The 24014-nt window shown below is 41.3% G+C and overlaps 1 long non-coding RNA gene across 1 annotated transcript in view; it reads right to left on the bottom strand.

Moving 5' to 3' along the window:
* Nucleotides 1-24014, bottom strand: part of LOC118563957 — a 52152-nt gene that overhangs the window by 1571 nt on the left and 26567 nt on the right. The window contains exon 2 of the long non-coding RNA XR_004931547.1: nt 1722-1852. This is a non-coding gene — a long non-coding RNA (uncharacterized LOC118563957). The remainder of the gene's footprint in view (nt 1-1721; nt 1853-24014) is intronic.

Here is a 24014-nt window from a genome sequence, read left to right as displayed (position 1 = left end):
ATATCGGAAAGAGAAGAGAACAGGCCTGTTGTGTTGATATTCAGTCAGGAAATGGCAGCAAGAAAGAAGCTAATCTCCTAAAAGTTTAACTACTTAAAGTTAAAAACAGCCAGACAACAAACACGACAGGACAAGGACCCAAGTTTGTCACCAACCACAACAAAGAAAAGGGTGACAAAAAAAATCAATCAATTTCCAAACATTTTTAATGGAATTAAATAAAATTTTCCCGTGTAAAAAAAATTGGTGCTGTGCTGCAAGTTTTATTAGAAGGAAGTTTTTTAGAGAAATCATAATTTAACTAAGCAAACTGCTGTTGTCTATATGGTAGCTTTTTTTAAAATTTTAGCTCTTTATGATGACATTTGGCTAATAACAATACTTTTGATAATCCTCACTGATCACATTATAAACCTACATCTTATTTATAATACACTTAATATCCATTTAACGATCTCAAAGTGCTACTCTTAAGTGTGACAGTGTAAACAGTGTAAAAACACAATAGAATTAAATAAAAATAACAAACTTTAAAATTCTTAGAATATTATGTAATATGTTTGGAAATCTTTTGAACTGCAGGATTTTTACCACTTTCATCAAAGACTCTGCAGTCCGTGGCACCCTGAGGTGTTCTGGGAGTGCATTCCACAGGCGACGGTGCAGCTGTGCAGTTTCTCATAGATTGTCCAAAAACAGGAAGTGTTTAGTGAGATTTAATGGTAGGCAGTAAAGAGGGAAAAAAGGTTGAGTGTATTTTAATATAGTTTATTTATGGATTTAATTTAACAAAGCACAAGAGAGTGACAAACAACGTGTTTGTTTGATAAAGTTTGGAATGAGCAATACCTATTGCCATGGTGTAAAACTAGGAACAATGTATTTTAAAATAGTAAGAAAAGAAAACGTTTTTATGTATCAACCTTTTAGCCAAAGCTGGAAATAATTTTGTTTTTCATATTTCATGTTTTAATAAAACCAAAAAGGCTGTCCTGCCCAAAGTACTCCATGATTGTGCCAAATCATTATAATACCACCCGTATCCTTTGCAGATCAGATGGCTAGGAAGAAAAGTGCGGCAAATTTCTCATCACAGCCTTGTGTAGTGTCCTAATTATTTGCGTGTATAGTGAAATAAAAAGGAATCAGATTTCAACTTTCTCATTTGCATTGGAAATATTCTCTTGTAAAAGCACAAGATTTTTAAGGGCTCCTACAAGCTACCAGCATTGCAGGAGCAAACTAAGTCAGGCAAAGAGGTAACGAAATTGAACTGAAACAGTTAGAAAAGCTCATAAATCGTACGGTGTCAGCCATTTCAACCTTGATCTCCTAAATGTAACTCTTCTGTGAAGATGTCGCTTTGTTACCTGTGAGTAGTTATGCATTTCCTCAGTTGGGAGTACAACAAAGGCTTTAAAAAGTTCACACATCACGTACGTGATGGATGTACGTGTTGGTCTCTGTGAATGCGATTGTTGTCTCAGGATGTGTCTTTTGTGTGCTAAAGAGCGACGACTTGTCTGGTGCCAACGCCAACTGGTCAATCCAGCTCGGTTGAGGAAGTCTGCTCATGTGAATTGTGGTTTCACCATCTCCCACGCTTCATTCATCATCAGGTTTTATTTTCCTTTCCTTTTACCAACGGCACTGGCTGATCAGAGGTGCACGAAACCAATTATGTGTAAATCTCGGTGTGAATTGAAGAAACACACACTCACCTCATCATAATTAGTCGGATGATTTATTGCAGCGGCGGTCTCCTCCACACATCCTGCGCGCTTTTTATCCGGCTCTCCTACCCTGCACCAGTCGCGCTCTCACACTTAAGCGCGGAAAGTAAAAGATCGCCCTGGGGGTCAAAAGGAAAAGGTTGCCAATTTTCATGCGATGAACTATATGCAAATAGCAGTCCTGCAGCCAGCAGGCACAAAATTAAACAAACCCGACTGCTCACTGGTGAGCATCTATTATAATTAGAATCATTTCAAAGAATAGACCATCTTGCATATCCAAGTTAAGAATTAATGAAGCACACAATAGGATTGTAATTATAACAGATACTCCTGTATGTGAAGAAAAAAAAGAACCTGCTGCATTTATATCATGTTTGATGTCGCCTATTTTTACATGGCTGTTGGAGGAGTTATTTCCCTCGTCAGGTACGGGAAGGTATGTAGCCGCTGGGTTTACCGAGCTTCCAGCTGTGTAGATTGTGTCTAATAACACATCTTCACCCCTCATTTCACATGCTTTTTGCCCCACCAACAGGGAGCTTATAGTAGCTTTACCATGCCATCGCCTGAAAAACTGTTTTTAACTACACTACCTCCTCACTACCTCCATTATAGATAAATAAATATGTATATCATTCCCTGCATTTAATCCATCCCTTAGGGAGCAGTGTGCTGCCGATAATGAGTCTTCCTCCGGGACCCAGAGTATTTGGGGCCTCTCCAAAGACACAAACGCCCGGCTCTCTAACTACTAGGCCACCACTCTCACACAAAAAGCCCGGTCCCCTACCACTGAGAGAGCCTTATCTCGTATTGCTCTGCCTTACCCACTGAGCCATCTTCCCAATCGCTGAGCAATCTGGGGATGTACGGCAGATTCCTGCCAACACCACTGTCATCGGGCTGACCCAGGATGGTGACAAGTCGGCACACAGACAGGAGGTGGGTCGGCTGGTCCACTGGTGCCGCCAGAACAACACAGAGCTTAGCCTGTTTAAGATGCTGGACTTCCGGGCGCGCTGGTGGCGCAGCGGGTAGCGCGACCCATGTACGGAGGCCTTAGTCCTTCACGCGGTCGACCCGGGTTTGACTCCGACCAGCAGTCCTTTGCCGCATGTCTCTCCCTCTCTTCCACCCCCCCCTTCCTGTCAGCCTACTGTGTTAAAAAGCGAGTCACTAGAGCCGTGAAAAAGTCTGTCCTGTGTACATCCATCACTACGTGGTTTGACTCATCCACACAACAGGACAGGTCCAAAGTGCAACAAACAATTAGGTCCGCAGAGAGGATCATCAGGGCTGACCTCGCCTTCATCCACGACTCCTGCAGGTCTTGGAAAAGGGCAGCTAATATCTCTCCGGATCCCACACATCCTGGATACAAACTGTTAAGACCTTTGCCTTCATGACAGCGCTACATGGCACTATATAAAAAAAAAACAACATCCAGGAAGTTTTTTTTACCTAAGCTGTCTCTATGAAGATGACAATGGACACTTCAGCAACCCCACAGTTAATCACAATAAGAATATTTGCACTACCCACATGTACATCTTGCTCTTTACACATAATTTCTTCACTCTGTGACCATTGGAAGATAAAGTCAAATTCCTTGATTGTGCACACAGTCGTGATCAGATACAGCTGATTATTTACATTTAGGAGATTCAATTGGCTGAATATCATCCCAAGAAGTAGTTTTTGGCCCTCTTGGATTCTTAGACTCATGCCTTACCTTCCTAAATGTACCTGTGTATTTAATGTGTCTTCTCCAAGAGATTCCTCTTGCGAAAAATCCACCTGTGCATATAAGGTACACAGAGTGCAATAGTCTTACTTAAATGACTCACCTGATTCCCACGGTCATCTGTTGGCAGCTTTGCACTCCTGGTTAATTCGCACACAGACACAAAAGCACATACACACAAACAAAAATGCGTCTTATCTCACTAAATGCTCCACATTTTTTTTCAGCTGAAAATAGCTGCTACATTTTCTCAGTTACAGAAAAAAACAACTGATAAGGTGCTGCAGGTCATTTAGATTTCTGGCAGTTCACCCAAGTGACACCTAAATGCAAACAGCTTTGCATTATCATCCAGGCGCCTACGCCAACTGCCAGGCGTGAAACTTAATTGCAATGTCACTACTGTGGGAAAGAAGAATAAAGACTAGGTGAAAATATGTACCGTCGGTGTCTGATAACTTGCTGTGTCAGGGTCCCCAGGGGGTTGATTACTTCTTGTAGCTCCCTGGGGATCCTGCAGTCTGTTTATGCTTTGCATGTTTAGTACTGATTTTTCTTAGACCCTTGTTTTTGTCATTAGCTTAGTTTTCTGTTCTGTATTTGTTGAAAATGTATTCTTGTAACTGTTAGATTCAGTTCCTGTTTAGTTAACTTTGGTTCTTTATCATTTCAGTAGTTCTTTCAGATCCTTATCTTCTGCCTGCCCTTTTATAGTTTGTTAGGTTTCCCCTCACTTTCTCTGTTAGATTTTGTTATCCTCCTTCCCCTGCCAGTTCATTGTCCTCCTTCCCCTGCAGTCTTTACTCAGTTCACCTGTGTACATTTGCTCCACCCTATAAATTCAGCCAGTTACGTCACACTCATTGTTAGGTCCTCCGTTTTCATCTGTCACTCTATTCCCAAAGTGTGATGCGTGCACCCCTGGGGGTGCATGAGCTGCTACTAAGGGGTGTGCGAGATGAAAAATGGAATGGCCGTCTGACAGTGTAACCCCCCCACCCCACAAACACACACACACCATAAAGACTCAAACCAAACAGGACCCTCAGACAGAGGCTGGTGCATCCCAAGGACAATTCCCCCAAACCTAAGATGAGCGGAGTGGTGTATGCAGTTCAGTGCAATGAGGAATGTTCTGATCTTTATATTGGAGAAACCAAACAACCTCTCCACAGACGCATGGCTCAACACAGGAGAGCTACCTCCTCAGGACAAGACTCTGCTGTCCACCTACACCTTAAGGACGAAGGACACTCTTTTGAGGACCAAAATGTTCATATTTTGGACAAAGAAGACGGATGGTTTGAAAGGGGTGTGAAGGAAGCCATCTACGTTAAGAGAGAAAGAACAACCTTAAACAGAGGAGCGGGCCTTAGGTTCCAACTCTCAAAAACCTATAATGCAGCTATAGGATTAATTCCGGCCAATCATCACCTCAATTCTCACCCTTATTCGGGTGATCAAAACATCATTCCTTTAAGCCAGGCCAACAACCACCCTAACGACTCCTCGTTACAGAGGAGTGGACCAGTTTCGGTCGAATCTGCTGGCTATTTAAGATGAAATATAAGCACTGTGCTGTATATGCGCACCTAGCTTGTGGCCTCTACATGAATCATTCTCGCAAATGTGCTCAATTGGGTGAAACCAGGAAACTGTCCGGCAGGTGAGACAACTAAGGTCAAAGTTAGTGATGAAGGAGGAGAGGAATCAAGAGAGAGAGAGAGAGGAATCAGAGGCAACAGACGAGAGAATTGCAACGGATCCGGGAGAAGAAAATGAGCAAGAATCGGAAAATGTCTCTTTCCCTCTCCTCACTTCAAGTCATTTACGTCAGTAGAGGGAAAATTTAATTTGGGCCGAAAGTTTTATTTACAAGATTAAATTGAGTGACTCGGTCTCTACTGATCGCGCAGCACCTACAAACAGCGCTGCTCGGGGTGCTGTGACTGAACCGCTACCAACACGGATGAGTATGACACGGGTTAGGGTTAGGCTGCGGGGAGCCGAGGTGTGTTGCCCTGGGCATGTTTTTGTTCATGTTTCTGTTTTGCGGCGTATATTGTGAGTCAGACTCAGATTTAGAAGCTGGTACATGAAATAAATAAAGAGAGAACACACACAGGTAGATTATCAGAGTCTAGTCCGTGAATCCACCTGGATGGTCTGCGCTTCAGAGACGTTTCAGGTTGTCTGTGGAGGTTCGCCTGATCTGAGTGTATCTTTCTTTCTCTCACTGAGTCACTGATGCACCTGAAAAAGGATATTGCAATTTAATTCAAATTATGTTCTAATTTTATTTCCATAACCTTTGTTATGATGGTTGTGTTATTGCAACTGCAATTTTCTTTCTATCTTTTTTTTTTTGTTATGTGTGTTGTGGACATTAGAGCATGATGGAACATGCCGTCTTTGATATGGCTAAAAAAAAAGCTGGTTGCACTTATCTTTTATTTTTTTGAAGGTTGAGGGTGCGTCAACCGGTTGGGACACAGAAGGGGGTGAAAAGTTTGGGAACTGCTGTTCTACCCTGTTCTGGTCTCATCCGTGTCATGGTTCCTGTCACCCTTGTTGCCTTGTAAGCTTTCTTTATTTAAACAAACCTTTCATATTTCATCACACTGCTTCCCAGTTCTAGTCTGCGTTTTAATCCTGCTACTAAGTCACCAAACCTGATATCCTCTTGGGAGGACATTACTTGAAAGCGAAGAAAAATAAAGTTAACTTATTCAAAGACATAAGACGAGTAGCCAAAGAAGTTCCAGTTTCAAGTACAGTGAAATAAAACCTCCACAGTATGAGAATGACACAGTCACCCTAATTTTAAAGGGATGTGCAGTCTTATTTTTTTCAAAATACAGGGCACTTTCTTTCTTTTTTTCTTTTTTGTGACAGCAGTGCTCTTTATTCAGGTAAACTGAATGACATATTTTTATTCAGAGTTTTATACAGGAAAGGGATGGGCAAAAATGGGTGGAACACAGACAACACAGGTCCTGAGGTCATAGTCAAGCCAGAGTCAGTTGCGCTGAGGACCGATAGCCTCCGGATCAGGGCCAACGGTTCTACCACTACACCATGTGGAACGCTATCAGAATATGTTATTTGTCCATGCGGCAACATTTTGTTTGTCTTCAATGAAGAAGAGTTACATTTTTTTTTAGCGTTCAGGAAAGTCACAGATAAAGAGAAGGAGGTAGTACGTTGCGTATTGAACAATGATGATTGAGGCTTCATTTACAGAAATGCGCATTTAGGTATTTAAAGATGATAGTGTGCAAGTACGCAGTAACATTAAGGTGACTGTAACGTATGATGGGCTAGTAACAGTGGGGGCAATTTAAGAGCGTTGGACTACAGTCTCCTATCAGGGGGCGATTGCCCTCACAGCTCTTGGGAAGAAGCTGCTGTGCATAGCGTGTTGAATGTACTTGGTGAATGTGCTCAGGTCGTCTGGCTCCAGCCTACTAAATCTTGTTTATCGCTTCAGGCCAAGGTTAATAGCACAGTACCTCATTGTTATAAACAGCCAGGTTTGTAGCTTAAAAGCAGCCTGGGTTGGTAATTTACTGAACACTTTCACTTACAAATGAAAAGACACAGATATCTTTTCATTTGTAAAGAGGTTTCTTCTGTATAGACGTCCTCATTTCCAAATCTTGGCACCTTCTTACTTCACTGATATTCTTTGTTACTACGCAGCCTCCCAAACTCTTCGCTCTTCCTCATCCTTCCATCTTGTTATACCTCCCACATACATCCGTGACTCCAGCTCTCTGTCCTCATCTCAAAATCCACTTCTCTAAACTTGCTTATTCTGTCTAGTCTCATATTTCACTACACCGATTATTGTTTTTAATCATCTGCTCTAATATGGTTTCATTGTTTGTCTTTTATAGTTTTTTGTATGTTTTCTTGTTCCATGACCTTAAGTCACTTGAAAAGCGCCTTCAAATAGAATCTACTATTATAATTATCATAGTGCTGAAACAAGCCTTCCTTCAGGCTATTGTAAAGCTTACTGTAGATGTGAGATCTGATGTCTCTTAGCTAACTCCAGCTTCTCCCATAAACTCAACTAAGGTGTCTTTTTTTTTTCCTCAGCAACTTTTTGCCCTTCTAACCCACAAAGCTTTACGCCGTGCAGCTGCTGGAGGATGCTGCACAACATAATTTCATTGACATTATTGAATTAGTTCTTAGGTTTTGCATTTACCTGGACATCAGCATAAAGCTTCTGATTATCTCTGGAGGTTAAATGCAAATGATGTGTGCCGTAAAGGACCTTCTTCGTTTAGTTGCCACCTTTCATCAATCCTTTATCTAAACCCGTTTAGATAAAGATAGGGGGGGGGGGGTGCCTATCTCCAGCGCACATTGGGGGTGAGGCGGGGTACACCGTAGGCAGGTTGCCAGTGTCTTGCCACCTTGTCATCAAAATTGCACAGACATTTACAAGCACCGATTTCAAAGTATTCACATCAACCAGAAATCTGGCACGCAGATGGGCTCATGGAAACATGGCTCCAGTTTTAAGCTCAAAGTATGACCTGCTTTGCCCGAGGCTTGGGAAACGTCTCCCACATTTGGTCTTAGGAAACCCTTGAAAATCCCACAGGATAAACTGAAAAATGTGACGAGTGGTTTTGCTGAAACCAAGACAGCTATGGTTTATTCCTGAAAAATTATGTTTGTTTTTTTTTTTTTTTTACCCTGAACTGAAACATGTGCTGTTCTGGTACTTTTTGAAATTAAGAGAATAAAAAGAAAAGAGGTTTTGCAAAAGTATCGTTGTATGAGCGTCTTTGTTGGTTTTAGGGCGCATGTAGGCATGGATGTGAAGAGACATGGGATGGAAGGAGAAATGGTGGGAAAAAATGAGCCAAGTACAAATGAGCTGTTTGTGTGACCTGTACAAAAATACTTTTACTTCACAAAATGCAGATAAAGGTCTGAGTTGTCATGACGAATAGCACGAACTGGTCGAACATCTGCACTGCTTGACAAAAGTATTCATTCTTTTTATACTTTTTCACATTTTGAGGCCAACACAAAGAAGTATATTGTTGTGAAGTCGAAGAACAACGATTCAAGGCTTTAAAAATCCACAAATAAAAACATGAAAAGAGTGAAATGCTTTCATCTTACATCTCAGTAAAATAACACCTTTTATGACCATATCGTGCTGTGGTTGTAGTGGCAGGTCTTCTGGGGAGTGCATCACTAATAAGTTTTTAGACATATTGTCCCAGTTGATCTCTGTGGATCTCTGCATCTCCTCTAGAGTTATCACAAACATATTGCCTAGCCTTTCTGATTAAAGTTTTCCAAACCCGACCAGTCAGTTTAAATGGATAGCCATCACTTTTTCAGACGATGGACTGAACAGTAGACGGTGAGAATTTCCAAGCTTGGGATGTACGTATTAAACATAAACTTGCTTTAACCTTCTCATTCCTTTTGTGTTGGTCTCTAATGAGAGAAAATCTTCAAAAAGTGAAACAAAAGGTGACAAAGTGTGAACAAGCTCGAGTAGTAGGAATAAGTGCAAGGCACTTTACGCCATAACGGTGCCGTTTATGGAATCGGCAACACTGTGATCTTCTGCTGACAAACCGTTGCAGACTGAGAGTGGGCGAGAGGTACTTTAACAAAAATCCAAGAGCACAGAGATCCGACCAAATGCAAAACGAAGAGAACGTTATTAGTAGAAAAAAAGAAATTAATGAAAATTTCCCTGCGGTATGATAGCTGCTCTAGAAGAGGGCGATCTTTGTATTCGCCATCCGCCCCCATACTCCTGGGCAGGTGGCTCTTACAATAAGACCTGCTGAGTGAGATACTTGTGTGAGACTAATAGTTGCGATAAGGCTGTAAACAGAGAGGAGCGGGCAAAAGAGAGACGAGAAACAGGGAGCAGATTTCAGATGGTAGCCCACCTGGCCACCTGCCAGCGAGATGTCAACAGCCTCTAGATTACCGGCTATACATTACTTCAGCCTATTAAAACATTACACTCACTGACTGATGCTGACAGCCTGACCAGACAGCGGTGACTCTGTGGGGGCATGTGTCTGTCTTTTTTAAGGCCCTGTTGGCTCCAAATACCACTTTTGTTGCCAAAATCCTGCAAACTACACATCTGGGAATATCTTGAGGTTTAGAGAGACAAATCTTATAAAAATCTCACACAGGCATAATGTGCTTCCCTGCCTCTCAAACGCTGGGATATAAATCATCTTTTTACCACGTACAACTAAGAGCTCAGGGGACTCAAATCGTATGGGAGACTTGCACAGCGGCACCCCAGTGACTGGTGAATGTCCTCTCATTATAAACTCCAGTAATGCTTCCTTATCTAGCATTGACCTTCACATGCTCACCCCCCAATTCCCCACCTCCCTCCACATTTCACATTTGAACTTGAAAGCTCTGTTGCCCAGATCAGTAAATAATTACACGCTGCAAGGCAGGCAACGCGATAATTGAATGTACAGCGAGCCGGGATCCAGTGATGGACAGATTCCCATTAACCAAATCCACTTCATTGCAGTTTTCCTCCAGGGCAAGTTATGTTCAAACACAACCTAATCCACCTTCAGTGTTTCCCCCCCCACCCCCCCCCCCGACGCTCCTGCTCACCACGTCGACCGACAGAATGACGGCAGCAGTCAGAGCGGACAAATGAAGCCCGCAGCGTCGTCGCAATTCCTTTTCCTCTTCGCTCCGTCTTTGATCACGACGAGGCCACCAGCGTTGGGTGAATTAGAATCAAGCCCCGTCAAGACAAGTCGCCTGTTTGATGAAATGTTCATGTTGCATGTCGTAACCTCCTCCCGGTGCACCCGCTGCAGGTGAGTGACCCACCTCAGGGCTGGAAATGAGTGCAACACGAACAATAAATGGTCCTGTCTCTTGGGCTGTGAAGGGCATCTCTTTTTGCTGCTCTGCTGTAATTAAATCCTGGAACCGGTCGTGTACAATGGATGTTGTCCTTTAATGCAGAAGAAAACCTGACCTTACCAAAATTACATCAACTCTTGTTTGAAAGCCGATTAGACGGCAGATTTATTTTATTCTTCGCAAAGCAAAATCCAAAGCGGTATAAAACGTTCAGGATTAATATGAGCCGACAGAACAAACTGCAAAAATCATCATTCAAAAGTAGGGATGCACCGATAAATCGGCAGGTGACAGGAGTGACCCAATCTTCTCGACCGGTTGGGAGGAATTATTTTCTCACTCCCTTACAAGACTAAGTGCTACCAGATCAAGGGGCCCATTCCTTAGCGGGGAAGTCGTTTCTTAGGGAAGAAGCGAAAAGTTATATATTTTCAGCATCAGCAAGGTATTTAAATTAAGTCAGACGAAGAGCAGAGATGTAAGAAGCTATTTAAAAGGAAACTTTTTTTTCTACAACTTGTCAAAACATATCTGACATAGATTCAGGCTTTGAGAGAGAGCAACACATTCAACAGATAACGAGATGGCTAGACCGAGTACAGCAAAGTAACAGCAAAGAAGCATCTGCTCTGTCACGCTGACACAGCAGATCTTCTGAACTTGTCATTTCCCATAAGATTTTAGAATCTGAAATTCTGAACGTATGATAGTATGAAAGGAAGTCGATGCAAACATCCACATCAAATCATGATTGTGCCGGGACATCGGCATGTGCAGTTTCTGTAAAACGAGACACGTGGTGTAAGGCTATTTGTTTTATTGTGCATTTAATACAATGATGAGTTAACAATTTCACTTAATGTACTGTATGAGATCATAATCACTTATTTTTATTGAATAGAACAAATATCAAATTAGGATAGAACATTTTAGAATTTGAGAGCTGTAAATAATTTGTGGGAAAAGGATCTTTCTCTGACTTTCTCACTTAATCTACCGGATCTGTATGGTGTAAGTCACTTAAAAAGAAACTACACATAGTCTGGAAGTAGAAGTAAAGTTTAAAGGGTTGCACCGACTATCATGAGGAGACTCTCTTGTACCACAGCTTTTATGTTAAAAGACTTAAATTGTGTGTGGAAAGTGAGCCGAGCAATGATGCAAGTAGCAAACCCTCTATAACTGGAGTAGTAGCTTTAAATTATGAACACATAACCGTATCGAATCACAGTTAATATTGTAATCATTGTGCACAATACAACCATTGGAAAAGTTTTCTTGGATCCAAAATGCTTGACATTTTATAACACGTATATTTTGCTACATGGATGATGACGCTCCTGAACAGAACATGTATGTAAATGCCAATAGAGTACATTCTGGGCCCTCGTAGATGCTCTCCTCGACTCTGCATTGGTATTTCTTCTGTGGTTGTATCGTAGGGCCAATGTTGGTGGGAAAAGAGTTTGAAATGGACATGGAAAGATTATTTTTGCGGTTGGAGAATATCCTCAGTGTCTCGTCACCATAAGGACAATGGCAAAAAAAGGTGACTACACTGGTAAGAAATCTAGAGAGTGTGAAGATATGAAAAAGAAGAAAAACTAACCTAATATTTAGAAGTTGTCTAAAAGTTGGCATAGTGAACATTGATATTTTTTATGATTTGCAAAGTGCTGCTGCTTGGTCTAGCGTGATTATGTCGACTGTGTTATGTTATGTTTAGAAAAAGAGCAATTATCCTAGTATTGGTTCTCAGAATTGATGTGATCTGATCCTGTTTACACAGGGAGGTGCAGGGCTGATAATGCGGTACCGCGCGCGAGCTATTTTTAGAAACACAACGTCACAATGACGTCACATCACGTGGTACGCAGTGGGGCAAACTCCTGAACCCCGCCGCTGCTTTGCTTTAAAAGAGACATGCGTTAGCCTAGGTTTTACTCGGTAAACGACTGCTTTTTCCAAATCTAAGACCATGGTTTTTAAACATTGTTGCTATGGAACGTGCAACAGCGACTCGAGGTACGCTGATCGGCCGCATATGAAGGATGTTTTCTTCAAGACTGCCAAGGAGAAATGTGTACGCTTGGTACACCGGGGCGGTCAGCCTACACAACAGTTCAACCCGGAAAAAGTTACCAAATTCAAGTACATATGTAGCAAGCATTTTGTCGGAGGAAAGGGCACAACCGAAGAACATCCTGACCCAATTCCAGCGACATCAAGTCAAGGTAAGAGTATTTTGGTGGCCGACATGTTAATAAAGTAGCGCCTGCTACCATGACAGCATATAGGCTATCGTGGTAGCAGGCGCTAACAGGATACCCTGCTACCAGGATAGCTTACTCAAAAACATTTCAAATGAGACAAACATTAAACATATACCCATTCCTGGACGGTGATTGTAAACAACAACAAAAAAAAAACGGCCGACGCTGCCATGATCGCCGCGCAGGAAAAAAAAACAAAGCTTACCGTTCATCAACTCAGCCAGTTTTCCAGTCTTTTTAAGCCCTCGAACCTCAAACCATCGTTTGAGCTGAAGGTTGGTGTGTTCTTCGACAGTTCGACCAGTAATCCGTGCGCCTGGGACATCGTCTTGGGAAAGTTTAACGGCTGTAAAGTCGGTCAGATCGCTGGTTCTGTTGCGCTTGTAATAGCTGGGTTATCCGTGCTTTCTCTCCTGTATGCCCTACCTAAGCGGCAAAAGGGGTGTTGCTCTTGAGACGGTGACGTCACATGCGCGGTACCGCATTGGTCTCAGCTCTAGCAGGAGAAGAGTGAAACTATATCTGTTGGACAATAGCTGGGTGATTGCAGTATGCTCTAATTTTACTTTCTATTGTTCAAAGTATGTTTCATAATCCAAATGTAGTTGGTAACTGTTCGTTTGAGTTGAACCCTTGATGGCTGGGTGAAATGAAATCTTGTACAGAGGTATTTATGCACTTCCTACTCATGTTTTCTATTTCTGCTCCTTGCATCAGTGCCAGTCGTCATTTATAGTGACTGGCATTCTGCCTGTGTTTACGACAGTGAACCTTTCTCATATAGTCACCTCGTTTCTGCCAACAATGTCAGTTTCCCTTAGTCAGACGTGGTTGTGGGCCAGCCTCTGTGTATAAAACGAGCCGGTGGTTGTGTTTATGTTTACTTGTGTAGGCGTGTGCAGAGTTTGACTCAGATTCTTGCTAAAATGGATGTCGGAAATTATATTCAAATATACAACAACCGTCAAACTATTTACCTATTTTCTTATGGAGTCTCTGGGTACGTGCAGAATTAGTTTCCTCGAGTTTCAGCAACATCAAAAGAACAAGATGATAATGGGGGTCCTTATTGTAGTTGCTACAGGAGCTGGATAAAGGTGAAGAGCAGGCATTTGCACGTATTATGGAGTCTTTGGGTATTCACCTGGGCCTGTCAAACAGATACTGTTGCCTCAGACTGTCTTTCAAGTCCAGTGGGAGTCCTTCATATTTATTTAATCAGTTCTAGTATTGCAGTAGTATCTGTTTCTCGGCCAGAGTGCAAGGGCCGTACATCTGCTCTCTGTTACCTTTGGAGAAACCACACAAGCGTCCAACAGTGTGAACACTAATGAATTTACTAATACGTAAAGAGCTGTATCTGCTTGCCGTGCCATTGTAATATCAGCATTTAATTAGTTTGAAGCTTAAAGGGAACTAAGTTTTTCCTCTACCTTTGAGGTGGGGTTAGTTCATTTGCTTGATATTGGGCATTGTGAAAGAATACAAAATGTATGAGTTTAAACAAAGAACCTGATTAAAACATTTAAATATGTGACCAGATTTTTTTTTTTACATAGTAATTATTTCTAAAAACATGTAACAACTGTTACCATTCATTAAAAAAATTCTCATGTGTTTCTATGACATATTCATGGCTTAGTAATGGTTAAATCTGAAGCTAGGGCTTGACGATAACTGGATTACAATTTATATCAATCAATGGACGGGTGGTTCAATACAAACAAAAGGGGTGAATAAAAAGTTTCCTTCCTTTTGCATTCTAGACTATCATATAGGTTAATGCTACAGTCACTACATCCTCCCAACCAATCACAGACAAGATTTAGAGAGTTTAGAGAACTAATGATCTTTTTTTTTCTTTTTTAAGACCTACAGTTTTGGTAAAAAAATTGGTTGAATAAACGTTTGTGTTTGAATTCAGTGTTCTTTATTTAAAAATGCATCATCAAGCAACAGCATAAAATGGCCAGGGCTGCACTTAAAATATATGTTTTGAATTTATTGATAATTATTGATATTGATCAATATTATTTATATTTTATTGATATGCTTTTTTCTATATCGTCCGGCCCTATCTGAAGCTCATATAAATGTAAGGGTTGACATTACAGACAAGTGAAAATCTCTCTGCTACAAATCGGTTTATATATTATTTTAAAGAGTTACCTGTAGGCTATACCTTAAGTAAAGGTGCTGGAAGCCAAAAAATAGTTCAAAATCAAACACAAGATTTCTGCACACTTTATCTGTGAAAGATTTCACTGTTTATTGTGAGCTTTCAGTCAGAAAGACCTTCATCAGAGCACACAAAGTACAAAATGAGCAGACGGGTTAAAAACAGATCAGTATGGCTACACATGTGTACAATCATCTGGGCAAGGTGAAGTATTCTTGGAGTTGGAGTTCTGGCTGTAAAACTACACATGGAGGCCTTCTCAGAACGCCACAGAAGAATTTTTCACTGTGAAAAAAGAAGAGAGACAAAAAAAATAAACAAAGAAGCAATAGATACACGGGGCTTAAAAGAATAGTCCCAAATTAGAAAGAAATGCCCAGATCCATAAGAAACAAAGACTGCAACCATAGGACAGAGAACAATGGGGGTATCAGATGAGGGCCGTCATAAACCATAGAGCAGGTCTACACAAACACTAACAAGAGCAAAGAGAAACTGAATTTAGCTTCAAATCTATGTCTCCCCCTCTTATCAAATAAATATGTTCAATACCCTGAACACGTAAGTAGCAGACAGGATGGGAGACATCATTAAAATGATGGGCTACAGGATAATTAGCATCATTATGCCTGATAGTGCTCTTATGTAAACACATTCTTTGTTTCAGCATACGTGGTTTTGCCCATATAAATCTCATGCAAGGGCATTTCACTATATAAATGACGTTTTATGTACCACATGTGACCAAGCCCTTAACAGGGAAGCTTTTGTGACAAGAGATACCTAAATATATGCTTGAAATACTCAATCACAGGTAGGTAAGGTCTGAAAAAATAGCCAAACGCTAGCAAAAGCCAAGTGGAATGCAACGTAGATGCAGCTGCACGGGTGCATCCCAATAAGGGAGCCACCACAAACACGTGTGATCCACTGTTGGAAAGTAGCGTTTCACTTTCCTACAGATTGGCGTACTGAGTCAGGTGGACCTGCGAAGAAAGGGCTCTAAACAAAAATCACAAATGAAAGCCAAATTCAAAGCATAGCTTAGTCATGTGCGTTTGAGTCACCACAATGGGTGTGCAGAAGCAGAAAGCCATGATTAAATCCCTGCACGCCATCTCAGCTTCCTGCACGACTTGTCCCGAGAAGAAGCACGCTGCAGAGATGTCAGCCTTCAAGCCTTGGCGTAGGAAGGTTGCTCATCCAGAATATTGTCTGTCTCATCAATTAAAATGATGAAAAGCTGCATAAAGGCTAAGGTACTGTTGGGTACAGTCGTAGACCAACGATTGCTGCAGTTTGTGGCAGAGCTGCATTCACTCGCAGCACTAGTTATATCTAGTCCTGCCGGGTCCATTGGCAGGAGATTCATGAGGTCAGTTGTTTTGTTGTGATCAATAGTAGCAGATTTTCAAAAGTCGAACCGCCGAAACGTAATATCAGCACTCCATGTACTACCCACTGTTTAAATCTTGACATGCGAGTGAGGAGCAGTTTCTCCTCCCCATCTTGTTACCCACCGTGCCAGAAGTTAAACCGTTTTATCCCAGTGGTTGCATGAAAGTGCCGTGAAACGTTGATAGAAGTAGAAAGGAGGACACAAGCAAACAGATTTATACCGTACTCTCCTGCTTGGTCCTCTGGAATCTTTAGGGAGCTTTGCTCATCATGCGATTCGCTGCTTTTCAGCATCCGGTGTTGCAAATACGTCATAGTGACATGAACTACAATGCAACAAGCAGAGTTTTTGTGAAGATTCCTCACACACAACCTTGAAAGGACAATGAATGTGCCCTTTGCACTTTTTCATATTTTGTTGCATTGCAACTACAAAACTCACTAAATTGTATCGTGACTTTATAACAAAAATAAAATAGTGACTCGTTTTTAGCATTTTTACATTAAGAGGAATCCAAGAGGTGTTGTAAATTGGTGGAATATAAATAAACTGAATTGTATTTACTGGTGTGCATTGTATTCAGTCCCTCTTACTGTGATACCTGAATAAAGAGCAACCTAATGGCCCTTACGCCTGGTTTATGCTTGACACCTTCGCAAGGTCCGTACAGCCATATTTTGGCTACCACGCTCCAAGGCACGGCCAAAAGTTTCCATTCCGCGCACCTAGGAAAATTCCTAATTACACGATCAGTCGAGTGCGGAAAATCACGAAAGACGAGGAGGAGCGCCTTATGTTGGTGGTTCTTTTTTTTTTCTTTTTAAAAAAAACTTGCAGTTTTGGTAAAAAAGTTGGTTAAATAAAGGGCTGAGTTTGAAATGAGCGTTCTTTATCTAATAATAGGTCATTAAGCAACAGCATAAAATGGCCTGGATTGCACTTAAAGGTATATAGCCATGTTATATGCTTATAAAAAAAAAGACCAAAAATCATTTGATCATGATAAAATAAAGTTATATACACCTAGCTTCCATCTTGATAGTGTTTTGATGGTCCTTTTTAAGCCGAAAGATAATTCTCTCTCGGGTGTGATTAGCAGATACAAACTTAATTTTGTATCTGGGTTATTAAGTTTGTCTTAATGCTTAATTTATTAATCAGTATTAAATGAGCCTCTGTAATGTTTCGCATTGAAGTGGAAGCGCAGAGTAATTGAAGACTAACCATTATTAATTAAATACACCAATCTGCAACAACTTTAAAAGCCTCATATCAGAACATTTACTAACGTCAATCGACTCTGCGTTCACATCTGAGCCTTGGCAGGTTTAGCGTGCGCTTCAGTGAACACCAACGGTCATACTCTATTCCCAGCGACATTCCAGTCTTTTCCCTCTTGGAATCATATCTTTCGGCACATTTTTCACTGCATCTTGGACCTTTCTTCATTGTTTCACTGGGAAATGCTAACAGCCGTTAGCCGCTTCCTTGTTTTAACCCCTACTGCACATGTGCTGTACGTACTTCTGTTAAAATTGTAAATAAACACGAAAGGCTTCATTTACTAACTCATTTCTGCGCAGAAAAAATAAACAAGCCTCTAGAAATCACCAAATACGTAAACAGTGTTCAGCTTTGTGCCTCAGTGTAGTACAGCTGTGCTATGGAGGTCCAATAGATTTTTAGCAAACATCCATGAAGAAACACCCTCATGGAGAAAATGGACTGGAAAGAGTAAATTAAAACTGCAATCCAACCAAGACGAGGTCATCCAACTGACCGGACAGACGAAGAAGCAGCCAGCAGACCCATGATCACTCTGGAGGAACTGCAGAGTCACAGTGTAGGGAGGAAAGCGATCATTATATATTAATCATTGACTTAACAATTATGGCCTTTCGAGAAGAGTGGCAGGAATAAAATGTTAAAAGGCACAGAAAACAAGAAAGCAGATGCTGTGGTCAGAAAAGTCCAAAACTTACATAGGAAGGAACTAAATTGGTAACTTAAGACCCCATACTAGCTGATGTTATAGAAAACTACAAAGATAAAGCACAAAATAAAAGTGCTCTAAATACTCGCTCTAACTCCTAATTTTACAAATGAAAATCAAATTTACAAGACAACAAAGAAAAGCAAGCAAGAAAGTTTAACCGGCAAAGCATTCAGCAACACACACATAAAGCTCAACTTAGCTGCAACGATAAAAATATATCGTGCATAAGCATATGAAATTGACAAGTCCAGTCTGTTCTGCCCACATGAACCATATTTGTAGGAAGCAGCCTCATGAACAGGACCAGAGTTTCAGCCGTTTCACAGCTGATGAAATCAAAGTGTTGCATCGTCTGCTTGGTTCTGCTCGGGGTGTTCTGCAATCTTAGGTGCACAGCTAAACAAAAATAGAAGCTGCAAAACAATAGAGGCTGGAGTGGAGGCTTATATTCCAGAAGGACAATACCCAAGTTACATACCTAGAGCTAAAATGGAGTGATGTAGATCAAAGCATATTTTAATGCCGCCCTGTCAGGGTCTATTGTTAGGGTTTGTTATTGCAACATGGCTCAATTCAAAATGTTCAATATTAGAAATCCTTTTTGCAAATTTGCAAATTAACTTTTTCCCCTTTTGAGTCCAATTTTAAATCAGCTTCTTTTTCAAGACATAAAAACCTTTATTGCATTTTGCTGCGGCATCAATTGAACGTGTGCTCCACCGGAAGAGCAAGCTGGAAAGCCTGATTGTGCTAAAATATTTGATATTCTTCGAACTGCTTCAGGGAGGCCATCTGCTCCAGCTTGTATTTTAATTGATTGAGGAGAGAAATACAAACATCTGGAGTAATTTGCTCTATTTGCAGCAAACTCATTTGAGCCAGAAGTCAGCACTCACTGCAAACCACCGCGCTACACCTGGGGCAGAGTCAAGAGGAATTCAGACTCAGCTTCGAATTACTCTGTTGGCTTTTCATGTCTGTGCAGAATGCGCATCAAGGAACTGGTAGATGTCCTGATTCATGTGCTTTTGCAGAGTGAAGAAGAAGAAACGCGGATAGGAAGGAGAGTGGAAGGGAGAGGGAGAGACAGATGGGAAATGAAGGACGAACCGAACTTGGCAGAGATGAATGTGCTAGGCCTCAATTTATCTCATATCCTCTGATTTAAACGTCCACATGAGTACATAGCTGGAGAGAGAATAAAGGGAAATTTGATTTGTGAAATAAAAGAGGGAAAAAAAAAACCTGGAGCATTTCTTGTCATTATGATATCGGTTTATTTCTCTCCCATCCGCCCACATCTTCAGCTGTATGCTGCTGCCACTGGATTCCCTCTCTCCCATAATAATATATTTGTACCTCCTTGAAATTGCTCTCACCAGAAAAACAAAAGTGGAGGTTTGCCACAGACCTTTAATGGCTTAAAGGTGTTCAAAGTGAGAAGCTGTGACTCAAAAGATTACTGTTTGGATTGTATCACTAAACATCTTTTGATGTGTCTTTTAATCGGGTTTTGAAGCTTTCCCGTGTGCTTAAAAGGCACACAGTATAAAAAGGAATAGAATCGCCTACCAACAGAATAATAAAAAAACAACAACATGACCACAAAGTATTTCTTCTTTTACCTGCCTTTTGTTGCCTAAATTGCTAGCAAGTTGCATGGCTTTTGCACCTGCAAAATGGGATCCATCTGTCTGAGTGGCAAAACACATCGGAAGTGCACATTTAAGCCCAAAGTTAAGTTTAGGTATCTTTTATTTCAGTAGCTCAAACTACTTGTCTGTAAGTAATGTAAGCATTTTGGAGTAGCTATGTGACTGGATTCTCATTGATAATCTGTGTGTGTGTGTGTGTGTGTGTGTGTGCGTGTGTGTGTGTGTGTGTGTGTGTGTGTGTGTGTGTGTGTGTGTGTTTGTGTGTGTGTGTGAGAGAGAGATTACAGAGAAGTTACAGAGTAGACAAATTGATTAGCACTTGCTAACAGTTTGCATTACAGCAAAGTTGCTCTGTTTTATCTAACCTGTTCTTGCTGATATCGGACATGTTGGGTTAGATGATGTTGGTCAACTTCGGGAAACCTCTCAGTTAAGGTAGGCTATAGGTCTTTCTACTCTACAAGGAATAGACACTGAAACTCATATTTAGAATGGTAGCCATTTAAATCCTGTGTACCTTACTGTTGATTAAATTTTGTGTACCTTATTGTAAAGTGTTACCCTGTTAACTGTTCAAGATAAACATATAGTTTTTTTTCTAATTATAAAATAGCTTTTTGAAGCTCATTGTAATCTGTCTCGCTTTTTAAACACCTCACTGATATTGTTCTTCTTCCCAGAGTAACAACTTCCACTTGAAAGGGTGTTGTTATTGCTGTGTCTCGGTAGTGCTAGTGTTGGGTGAGTTCACTGACTAGAAAGAGATTTTTTTTTTTAGTTCCCAAGTCGATGATCTCTGATCTTGGCCTGTCAAGCCTAAAATCAGTCGATTCCGGTCACTGGACGATTTCTTCGTGCATCTCTGCCATGAACTGTATCATTCCAGGCGTAACACGTAAACAGCTAGACTTTCTTGTGGCATTAAGTAATTTGACAGCCTGATGAAGAGATCGTCCACATTTATCACGGAGGGCTATGTAAGTGGCGAACTTAAAACGTTCAGATGCATCTGCAGATTTGAAAATGCGGGGCTTTAAATTTAACGTCTGTTTAGTTGTCTTTGCATCTGTTTGTGAGGTGATTTAATGCTACTAGTCCTCTTCCCATGCTGTCTCCTCCTGTGTTCCGCTGGCTTTGACAGCTTGACCCTCGAGGCAAAACCACCGTGCTCATGTCTGTGAATGTCAGTTCAAATGACAGGAAAGTTCATGATGGGAGTCAGGACCTGATGCACTTTCTGTCTTGGCAGCTGATCCTGGCCTTTTTTTCAATGGAAACTTCTGTTTTGTCTCGGGGCGTTTTTAGGGGAATCAAACCATCACACCAGGTGGGGATTTGCATCATGATCTTTGGCTCGTTTAGGCACAGAATGTGAAGTTAGCCCTCTTTGCCGTTTTGAAGTTCACTTGAAAGTAGTCACTATGGAGTTTCACATGAATACTAAGGGCGTGCTATCATCAGAATTTCTGGGACTCGGCTTTTGCGAGGGTTGTGCGTGTCTGTCCTCAGGAATGGTGTGACGTCTTTCCTTTCCAGAGCACGGGGGAGGACTCTGCAACATCTCACTGTCTCCATGTGATTTCCTCTTAGTAATGTCTGACTTCTCTTTATGCACCAACATTTTGAGCGTTATCCAAACATCCGCTGAAATTTGAGTTTATTGCAGTTTGTGAACTTGTGGGTATTTTGAGGGACGATTTAGAGGAAATATTTGAGTTATTACTCTAAATGTATTTATTTTTGGTCTTTAGATTAACCACTGCTGTGTACAATTCATGCTCTATTTACATGGACAATGGACTTACCAAGGTTGCAACCACAGCAGCCATATCTGAATCACAATTATGGCAGCTTGGTTAGCATTATAAGCTTCACCAATTGGTGCTCATCCCTGGCAAGAATTGCATATCAGTAGCTGCGTCTCAATTCGCAGGCTGCGTCCTTCGAAGGACGCATTTTAAGGCCGGTGACATCACAACGATGCGCGGAGGCTGTCCCATTTGGCAAAAATTCTGAGGATGCTTAAAATGCAGCCTTCGAATGCGTCCTCCTTTTCCCCGAATTCTGAGGATGCACCGCTACCATCCTTAGTGGCCTCGCCTGCCACAAGATTTCCCGAGGTGCTTTATGTGCTTTTTTAGTGATAGTGAAAGTAGTGATTTAAGTCAGTTATTTACAGGGTTTGTACACATTTAACTAATCAATTCAAATTACTAAAGTTACAAACATAAGCTTATATCAAGTCTTACAAATAAATATAACATTTTATATTTAAACATATTTGTCAATCTGTTGACAAGCGTTTGTTTAATAACTGGTATATTATGATCATTAGCAGGCCCCTGGTTGAAAATAATAGCAGGTAAATGTTACCTCTCCACTGCGCTCTCCCAGCCTGAGAAAAATTCGTCGCCGGTTTTGCTGCCGCCGGAGCCGTCTAAGCCGACTGTCCTCCTCCAATAAAAATAAAATAAAAAATAAAATAAAATAAAAATGTCCATATCCATTTTTTTGTCGTCTAGCGCTGTTTTTCCCGGGTTTGGGGTAGACGTGATGACGTCGTGTCGCAACCAGGAAGTGCTCCAAAGGCTAGACCGTCCCATTTACCAACGGGTGAGGATGCTCCGGAGCATCCTCCGATGGCTGGGTCCTCCTAAGGCTGTGTAGGCTGGGTCCTTTGAAGGACGCAGCCTGCGAATTGAGACACAGCAAGGGTTCATCGAAAGCGATGCAAAAAGGGGGGAAGTGAACTTCTGTTAAACTGGTCTACAGTATTTTTAGTCATTTGGAAATTCAATGGAGTGTTAAAAAACAAACAATGAGACTTATTCTTTGCATACAGCGGGGCGATGGTGGTGCAGAGGTTGGGGAGTGCTCCTTGCAATTGGCGGGTTGCCGGTTCGGTCCCCCACTTTGAAATTCTCATCATTGTGTCCTTGGGCAAGACTTTACCCACATTGCCTGCTGGTGGTGGTCAGAGGGCCCAGTGGCGCCGGTGGATGGCAGCCTCGCCTCTGTCAGCTTGCTCCAGGGTAGCTGTAGCTACCCTGGGGCACACCCTGCGCACACCCTGTTTGTAGTTTTTAAAATGTTTTCAAAGAAGCAAAGATGTCTGCGTACCGCAAAATGTAATTATTATTTTATTCTATTATAAGATCAATGTTTCATCCCTATGTAAAGACATACCTTCTTTTAAAATATTGGAAGCTCCATAAATTAGTTTCTGTAGGACATCATAGAGAAACATTTTTTTTTTTTTTACAATTTTTTAACCTTTTCTTGACTAAAAGTAAACTACTACTAAAGTATAGTACTACTACAGTTGAATAAATTGCGACTGTAATTTAATGACATTCTAGTCAGCAACTGTGAAACTAAAGTAAAAAAAATCAGTGTTCTGTGTATATCAAGCAATGTCTGATATTTTCTAGGCAAACTGTGCAATGTGGCTGCTGCTGCAACAAACGTTTGGTTCTTGTGTCACGGTCTTCAGGTGGTTGTGTTTGTTTTTTTGTTGTGTTGTTTTGTGTATGTATGTATGACTGGTTCGTTTAGTTTCCTGGACCATGATTTCTTCACCTTGGGATCCTTTAGTGTTGATTTATATTAGTTCTTACTTTTGTGGCTCGATTAGTAGATTCTGTTCTTAGTTCAAGCTATGTTTATTTTGTTTTATATTCTGCAGGGTTTGTTCCCAGTGTTCCTCCCTGCCTCCCATTGCCCTCCATGCATTCTCTCCTTACTCTCCACTTTATTTAGCTGCCTGGTTTATCCCCTCTCATTTGTTGGTTTCTCCTGTAATTCCTCAAGTTTGAACCTACCTGTCAGTCTGATGTTCTGTTCCTTCAGGCGTTCCTTGTAAGTTTTCTTTTTGATTCGATCTTTGACTCATCATGCAGCTCCTGAGTTCCTTTTGGTCCAGCTCCGTCTTCTCAGGTCATGACATCTTGTCGTCTTCTCGCCAAGCCACGAGGGCTCCTACTCTGGTCACCTTAACCTCATCATCCTCTCCCTCTTTTCAGCAAACAACTCTAATAATTAACAACCGTAACGTGAGGTATTTATATGTCTGTAAGATTCATCTGATACACACCAGCATCAAGTTGTGCTATCTGCCTTCTTCCATCGT

The sequence above is a fragment of the Fundulus heteroclitus genome, chromosome 8, assembly GCF_011125445.2.
Source record: "Fundulus heteroclitus isolate FHET01 chromosome 8, MU-UCD_Fhet_4.1, whole genome shotgun sequence".
NCBI lineage: Eukaryota > Metazoa > Chordata > Actinopteri > Cyprinodontiformes > Fundulidae > Fundulus > Fundulus heteroclitus.
The sequence above is the reverse complement of the archived record's forward strand: the minus strand, read 5'-3'. Positions and strand labels throughout refer to the sequence as shown.